The 8,846-nt window shown below is 36.0% G+C and overlaps 1 long non-coding RNA gene across 1 annotated transcript; it reads right to left on the minus strand.

Annotated features, from left to right (window-relative positions):
- Nucleotides 1-7,975: 7,975 nt before the first annotated feature.
- Nucleotides 7,976-8,593, minus strand: LOC134202601 (uncharacterized). Its single transcript, XR_009977274.1, has 2 exons — nucleotides 8,285-8,593; nucleotides 7,976-8,193 (listed from the first exon to the last, which is right to left on the minus strand). It is a non-coding gene; the product is annotated as an uncharacterized LOC134202601 (long non-coding RNA).
- Between the last annotated feature and the right edge of the window lie 253 nt (nucleotides 8,594-8,846).

Below are 8,846 nucleotides of genomic sequence, written 5' to 3' on the forward strand. Positions count from 1 at the left end.
TAAAATTGCATGCATTTCACCCAGGCTCTACCTACAAATTCAGGCTATCTCATTCTGTCTACTATCAATTATGGACATGATCTCTTTTTTTGTCCGTTTTGTACCAAGTTGTTTTTGAGATAGGGTAACCGGCGGTAATGTTGGCCCTGGATGTAATATTGGCTCATCACGCAAATTAATCAATATTTCAGCGATAATACGTCGATTTGTTAGGAGATATTAACCACTGCTTCTTTAGAAAAGTGTATCAAACATATATCTGCTTCATAACTCTAGATTTATACACTTCTTAAACTATTAAAAGCAATTATGTTGCGTGAAAAATCACTTTGACTCGGTTTTTTAGTAGCCATGTTTCGTTGACTTATGCAGGCTGGCTGTACTAGAGTTTTTCTTTTGCCCAATAAAAGAGTTTTCTGAATGAACATACCTGCTTTCGCACATCAGATGAATGGATAACAACCACACTATGTCAACTATCATTTTTATTTCACAATTTCCATTAGTATAGCGACATAATTAACCAAAACTTTTTTGGACAATACTGGGGGCACCCGTAGCCAAATGGTGGCATGCGCTTTCGATTTGTAGCACTACGTTAGTATAGGTGAAACTCTAAAATCAAAACATTCTCACCAATAACCCGTACTGGAGAAAATAACCGAAAGCTGCAGATAGACAGAATATCCGATGCTTGCGATTGAGATGCTGAGAATTTTTGTAAACACAGGTGAATCCACTCAGCGGTTAAGTTTCATTCACAAATTACATAGCGCTAAAATCAACCCACACCAAGCCTCTAGTAATGCTCAATGTATTGTAGAGTTCTGAAATTTATAAAGTCCTTAACGCTCAGACAAGTACCCTCCCACAACCTAAAACGTCATGTAGTTTGTGAATGGGATGATGCTTTTCTCGAAACACGATATAATCGCTTTCATTCGCACAACATACCAAAAATAATTGCCTACCTTACGGCTTCCAAACACGATTCAAGCGAAAGCGATTCAAGCATCAACCTTTTGGGTTCGATACACTATTTTCTTCATAATTTCGCAAATAAATGATTCAATTAGTGTATGAATATCTTCTTTCGCGCGAATTCTACAGACATTTTTTCATCTAATAATGGAACGATACAATGGATCGTATATTTCATTAGATAAACTTTCAACGTCATTTCATGTGAATAATTTCAAGTCAAATTACTCGACAAATATCTTCATCATAATTCAGATCTACTATTGCTTGCAAAAAGTATTTTGATCTGTAAAATGATACCGAAAAAGTATTCTTTCAACTCGGGAAGTTGAAACACGTGAGAGATTTGAGAGGATTCACAACAGCTGATCGATATAGAGAGGAATGGAGTCAAACGCACGTACCAATCATGAAACTTCAATGCATGCAGAGTTAAAAACAAGCATCCAATAATTGTATTAATGAATAATTGTGTAATAATATCAGGTAGTTGGCTCAGTTATAACTGTTTATGCACAGTACAAAGCAAGGAATTGCATAGAAAACAGTTTTACAATTGGCTTTCTTCAGTAGTGCGTTATGCATCATCCCCACCTACACTCAGGCAAATGATCTATCGATTATCATAATACTGCCTTTTGGAAATTTGCCACAAGTTATAAGATTGAAATTCAAAAGGATACATTATGAAAAAAAATTTCATAGTCAATACAAACCATAACATTTTCTTAAGGCACATTTATGAAATCACAATGATGCATTATGAATGTTGTATGCTGGACTTTAATCAATCCATAACTCCACCTTATGATTTGCAACAGTAGTATTTGGCAGCCATAATCACGCCTTATGAAATTCTTAATTCCTATAAAGCATCTTAATTAATTCATAATGCAGGTTTATGATTTCAATATTGCAATTTTTCATATATTATTCAGTTCATAATGTGCCATTATAAATTTTTAATTTGAGTTTTATGAAAAAAAATTTCAACTGTGTGAACATGTGTTTCATTTGAAAAGATAATTTTGCAGCTTTTTGGTTCATACATATACATAATTCATGTAGTTTCAAGTTCGCTTCTCGGTTGTATCGAGGACATCGAGGGGAAAACAAAAAATAAGTGGTGTCAAACGTGTTCCAAAGTTCCTCCGAATCGTTGATTGCATGTTTATAAGTTACTTCTTCGTCGAATTGAAACTGATTCCATGCACGTATTGGTACAAATATTATTTTTCCATTGAACACTTATGATTTCACTTGACACTTGAGAACACTTAAGTTTCGCTTCAGATCCCCTCGATGTTGAAGTCAACCGAACGACTCGAAAAGATTTACAAAATGAGCGAACATGATTCTCTTAACTGAAATGCGTCCCTTCCAATCAGAGTAACATTAAAATTATCATGGTCATTGAAATGTTTTTCATAAGATACATTATGATTTTCTTCAAATTGGCTTTGCACCAAATACCAATAGGTGTCTTATGAAATTCTTTATGTGCAACGAATGAACGACATACGTCCCAACAATGAAATCTGAAGAGCTCAAGATAAAATTCATGAGGGACTTATGTTTCAATAATTTTCATCAATCTCCTAGATTCATAATTTTTGCCTTATGTATTTCGTATGTTCAGTTGCCTGAGTGTAAAGCATTGTTTACGTTTTGGAAAAAAGTTTCTTTGAGAGTATCGCGAGAGCGAGAGCAACACAACTGCCATGGTTTCAACTAGCAGTAAATCTCAAAATTATGCGGCAGCCAATAATTAACGTATGCAATTTGTTTGAAGGCATAACATGAGGGCTAGAACATGTAGCCTTTTTGCAATTGCAATTTTTAATACAGTTTTCATTTTTCTTTCATTCTTCACTTGCAAATATGGTAAATATTCGGGAAATAAATGATTCATATAATAGTATTTTCGTTAGCATGTCCTTGGTAAGCGTGCTATTGGGGGAATCAAAAACGCACTCTCACAATCCGTGTGGTAGTATTTTACATGCAACCAATTAGAATTCACGCTCAATCAGATGATTTGATTTTCTCTATTTGTTTGCATGCTGCCTTTATTCAACGCAAGCAAAATGACTGGTACTACAAACAGCAACCCATCTTTATCTTTCGTACGTTCGAAATCAACAATCACTCGTCCCAAGTGGGCTGAAAAATGATCCACCTGATAGGGACAAGGATGCCGACATTTTGTCAATTTCTCTCGAGACTTTCGCTGGTTTAAATGAGATATTGCGGACATTCATCGCCGTTTTTTGCTATTTGGCGTCAACACCAAATGTAAGCAAGCCGGCTGGTGGAATAATTCTGGTTGGAAATGCAATATATGAAGATTTATAACGATAAATGTGCTCAACCGTAGCATAATGGGCCAAGGTTTGAGCCGTTACCCCTACCAGCCCATCCTTTTTTAGAAATTTAGGCAGCCTGTTGCGAACGTAATGAGATCGCAACTGTACTCTCACCGAACCCTGCATATCAAGCTTTCAACAGTTCTCTTTTTCAAAGCTAGGTGGCGCAGCGCAATTTTAAAATAGCAAGGCGCTTTCGTGTCAAATGTTTTTTTTAACAGGAGTGTTTCGATTTTTTACACACTTAATACACAGTATAATAAAAGTCCAACCCCGTACTGCTTTCCGTTTTTAATTAAATTGCTTCTAAAATTTTTGAAAAGAGATTTAAAAACACTTCCCGTATGCTTCCCTGTGATTTTTTTTTCAAATATCATCCTTCGAATTCTTCTTCTTCATGCAACCTTTAATCGTTAATAGATGAGAAAAATATTGTCAATTTTTCTGTTTGACTGGGGCCTGCTTCAGTGGGTGGTATGTCGGGTGGATAGATTCAGCAGAGTTGATTGCATTTTGTTTATTTTGGTTTAGGTTTAGGTTTATATAGTTCAAATTTTACAATTAATGTAATATGTATTTCTGTGTTCTTATAATAAAGTAAGTAATGCATAAGTGATTTGTGATGATTTAACAGTCAATTTTACTTACTGAATGATTTTTCTGCTTGAACCGGGGATAGCAGAAGATGGCCCAGCAATCGGTTCATCAATTTTGGATTTCTTCAAGGTTTTTAATATAACCGATTTGATGATTAGGCGTGGTCCCATTTCAATAATTCCAATCTTCGTCAGATCGTCATCAGTTATGTATTGCAAAGATTCATCAGTGAATTTGTTATCTGAAAAAGATTTATCGTTGAAGATTGATAGTGATATATGTCACATAATTGCGTTGCTAATGCAATTGGAGTGTATCAAATGCCTATTATGTTCGAACATTTGTTTTAGAACCGTAAGGAGAATATTAAAGTTAACTCTCCCTTGATGTTCTGTGACTATAATAGATGTGTTTTACATACTCGATGTAAATCTTGGCTACTCTGATGGGGTTTTTATACAAATTTACTAAGGGCATCTTTAGTAATGTTACAGTTATAGTTATATTTATTTCCCGAGTTTTACATTTTATAACTGACAAATAAATAAAACAAGAAATGCGTCTTCAGTAGCAGTGCTTTATACTGGAAAGCGAAAAAATAATCGTCCGAGGCCAATTCAAATGTCAAACTGTTATGATGTCGATGAAACAGTATTTTTTATAGCTTTTTAAAATTACAATTTCAATTTCATTTTCTAACTCCCATACAATTTAAAACTCTACTAAAGCTGCCTTAAGATAAACTTCCTCAACTCAATACACATACACGGAAAAAATATTGCAGTCGAAACTACCATTCCAAGGAATATATTAAGAATATGCACCGACGAATTTCAGCAGATAACAAACTCATTTGATTTAAGCATGCGCGCAGTAAAAACCAACTGTGGCCAATGCGGAATGTTGTCACATGAACTGAAACAGTGGTGACTTTCTCTGAAACCATGGTAAAATTTACTGAAATTTCATGGTAGTTTTAAAAACAGAGCGTAGTCTACAAAATAGTAGTTTTTACCACGGATTTTTTTTCTGTTCAGATTTTTTTTTTTGCGTGGTTAAAGGATTATTACCTTTATTACCCGTAAGTTTCTTCACCGTTTCGGCGTCCAATTTTTGACTCAGTTTCTCCATAACTTTACACAGCGTTTATTAGAGCTCTCGGATACTTAGAAATTACAGTTTTGTGCACAACTGTCGCTTGCAATGAAAAACGCCAGAGTGTTTTTTCACCCATTTAAGAGTATAAAATAACCGTTTGAATTTTCTCCATCATTCCTAAAGTGGTTTCTTTTTTACCCATTTAAAGTTTTCAAATTTTCCCCATTTTTTGACAGCTCCATACTGCCGCTAACCGCAAGTCGAGCACATCTGTATATGGAGCTCCATATACAGATGTGCACGACTTGCGGTTAGCGCCAGCATATATTTACTGAAAATGGTTATTTTTTTACCCATAAATGAGTTTCTGTGTTTGTCCGTGTAGTATGTAGTTTTCGCACTCTGATGACTCTGCACTCTTATGAATGATATTAAAAACAAAGAGAGCTGAATCGACCCAACGTGGAAGAAGCCAAATTTGAGTTTTCTTCACCATAGTCCCGGATGAGTGGAAATAACATTAAACATTGTTGGTGAAACCTGGTGGTGGGTTAAAAGTCAACACGGGAGTAAGGGCGAAGTAACAATCGGATTTTTTTTTGCATTTTACTTCGAATAAAAGGTATCCAGAAGTGAGTTGATTTGCAATTCTGTGCAGATTCGACTCAATTCTTCATAGCTCAGGCCCAGCGTGCATATTTTTCAACATGGGAAACGAATTTACCTATCCAGCTTAGTGCTATTTACCGTAAACAGGTCTTTAATTTTACTCATTTTTGGGTCCCATTTTTAACCAGAATGATTAGGATTCGATACTATTTTGTGTAGGTCAGACTTGGCGTGTAATTGTCATTAATTCCGAAACGAAAAAATGTCTGCGCGCCAGACATGTAGGCAACAATGCCACTGCGAAAAAAGAATACACGCTTTGCAACAATAACTCAAAGCGTAGTTGGACGTTACCCAGTGGTGATGCTATTTTTACTTGGGAGCTAATCACACTGCAGCGTGATGTAAGAGTACATCAATAAATTACGTAACGCGATGTAGAGGGCTGGGGGTAATATGGACACTAGGGTAGTTCAAATTTCAAAAATGTTCGAAAATGTCAACTCCCACATGTCTATCTGCTTCATTTTGATGATTTAGGAGTCCTGGCAAAATTTTAGGCATTTCGGAGGTGATTTAGGGGTGGCACACAGACAATTTATGTTTATATGGAAAAAACTTGAAATTTTTTCAAAGTATCCTACAAATGTCAAATCGTTATGAATTGAAACGTACAAGTCCAATCTTCACTTTTGGAATCTATATAAAGGAAAGCTGTGGTTAACTTATTCGTTTTGAGTTGATTCAAAGGTTTTATTGTCAGAGATAAATGGCTAAAATGGTGCAGTTGACCTCAACTTAGCAAAGGCAAATTAACTCAAAATTAATGAGTTATCCCCAGGTTTCTTTTATATAGACTATCCCCAGGTTTCTTTTATATAGATTATAGATGAAGTTTGGGGTTGTACATTTGAATTCATAACGATTTGTCATTTGTAGGATAATTAAAAAAAATTAAAAAAAAATTCCATATAAATTTCCATATAAACATGTATTGCTTCTGTGCCACCCCCAAATCACCTTCAAATTACCTGAAATTTTGCCGCCCCTCATGGACACCCTAAGCAATCGCGTCATTTACACAACGAAAACGTCCTAATGTTGGGAACCTAAACCACTATGACGGATTGAAGACGATCTAGCGAAAAAAAATCTCTAAAATCGAATTTTGAGAGAAATCATCAATTCAACCCGTACACAATCTTTGAATAGACTTAGTTTGAGATCCTTGAGGATCGTACGGAATAGTTTTGCCGATTTCTGTTTTAAAAGCTTAAATACTGCACATCAAAATTACATCACCATGGCATTTCAGCAATAGTTTAGATTAAATCTTTACAAAAACAAAATAGTTTTCATTATTTGAATATAGTGAAACATGTTGCACTAATAATTTGAAACAAGCAATAAGATCCACTTGATAGAGTACTAAATTTGTAACGATTTAGCTCAAACGGGACCCCTGTCCGTTTTACCTCCACCTCCCTACTACTATCAATGCGGGTCAATGCGATAATTGGCATGTGCAGATTTTGGTCATCAAGTGAGCATTAGCTTGATTATAATGCACTTACCGATGATAATTTACCTACCGTGACCAGTACTGCAATTTTTCATTTTCAATGAGAGATGTCACGTGATATTTACATATCTGCCCCTTCCATTCTGTATAGAAATGCGAAGGATAAAAGGCATGCTACAAAAATCTCAAAAAAAAAAATCCGTGGCAAGGCATGAAAGTGTACACTATCTGCTTTGTTTTTGTGTTTATCACCAACTTCAACTCAGTGGATTAAAAAAAAAAGGAATTTTTATCAACTAGTCATTATTCTTTGAATATATCTAGGGTATCTGTTCCATTATTAATAACATGCTCCTATATCAATAACATTCGCAAAACAGGCAATTTAGGCTCAATTTGTGTCGTGTTTTGTTGTTTTCCGACGTGCTCACTGCTGAAAAAAATCACAAAAATGAGAAACAAAACAAATAGCGCACCAATTCTTTGTTTTCGAATGGTATTGATTTGTGTGCATGGTATGAATTCAAGGAGCAGTTCCCTTGTTAAAATATTTTAGAAATTTTAAAACTAAGCACAACATCCTTTCATGACTGCTTTTCATGCAAAATTGATCGAATATCCCACGATACTTTCATTTGGTCCCCGAGAAAGAAAAAAGATGCTTTGCTCTCTGTCTTATGATGATCACGACCAAGATGAATACATCTTGATCACGACCTTTTGCAGTGCTGACAGTGACTGTTCACAGCAATGGCTACTATGTTTCTTTTCTTCGATTAATAATTTACAATATGTAATTGAATTTGTTTAACGAGCTATATTTATCCATAACATATTCTATTTAATCAGTCGATAGCGATAAGCAATTCTTAACTACTGCATAAAGTAAATAATTACTGTGTTCTTAATATCCCGAGCTCGGTACAATCAAGCCATTAGTCATCGTCCTAAGGCCTTGTACCCGGCAACGACTGGCAGTGCTTTCTTGGCGGCGTTAAACACATTTTTCCCGATTTTTTCCTGCAACAGAAGAAAAAAAAAATTAGAACAAATTCTAAGAGAGCGAGTGGAGCAAGAATCAAAGGTTACCAATTTCTTGCCGAATTTCCACCTGGGAGCCCCATCCACACCGCACTGCTGCTGTCCGAGAAGCACCAAAACGGCCACCAGAACTAGCAGGAACAATCGATTTAGGTTCATGGTTCTGTGTTTCACTTTGGATAGCGGCTTTAGGTGAATTTCTGCACTGAATGGCGGCGCGAACGTTAACGATCGAGTGCACAGAAGGATCTGCTGATGGGGAGCAATCAGGCGGTTGTTAATATTTATACAGCTGTACCAACGCATGAACGAGCCGCAACGCTGCGGTGAAAGAAATGTGTGAATCACCGCCGGTGAACGAGCTCCACTTGGGACGACGACGATGGCATGACGGTTCATAAACGGAATTATCAATGCATGCTTTTCATCCTGTTAGGGAGGGTAACTTTACGGGACGAGAAAATCCCCGACATTGGTAGATTGCTGGATGGAAGGTTACCCACGTTCGACGTTAATAATATCAATCGCTCGTCGTGGATCATTTTTTCTATTCATACTTTGAAGCAAATGCATTTATTAGGGCTCTATCTGTGGTGCTAATTATAATTTTGCAATTGAAGTAGAACCGGATC

This window comes from Armigeres subalbatus, unplaced genomic scaffold, assembly GCF_024139115.2.
Source record: "Armigeres subalbatus isolate Guangzhou_Male unplaced genomic scaffold, GZ_Asu_2 Contig130, whole genome shotgun sequence".
Taxonomy (NCBI): domain Eukaryota; kingdom Metazoa; phylum Arthropoda; class Insecta; order Diptera; family Culicidae; genus Armigeres; species Armigeres subalbatus.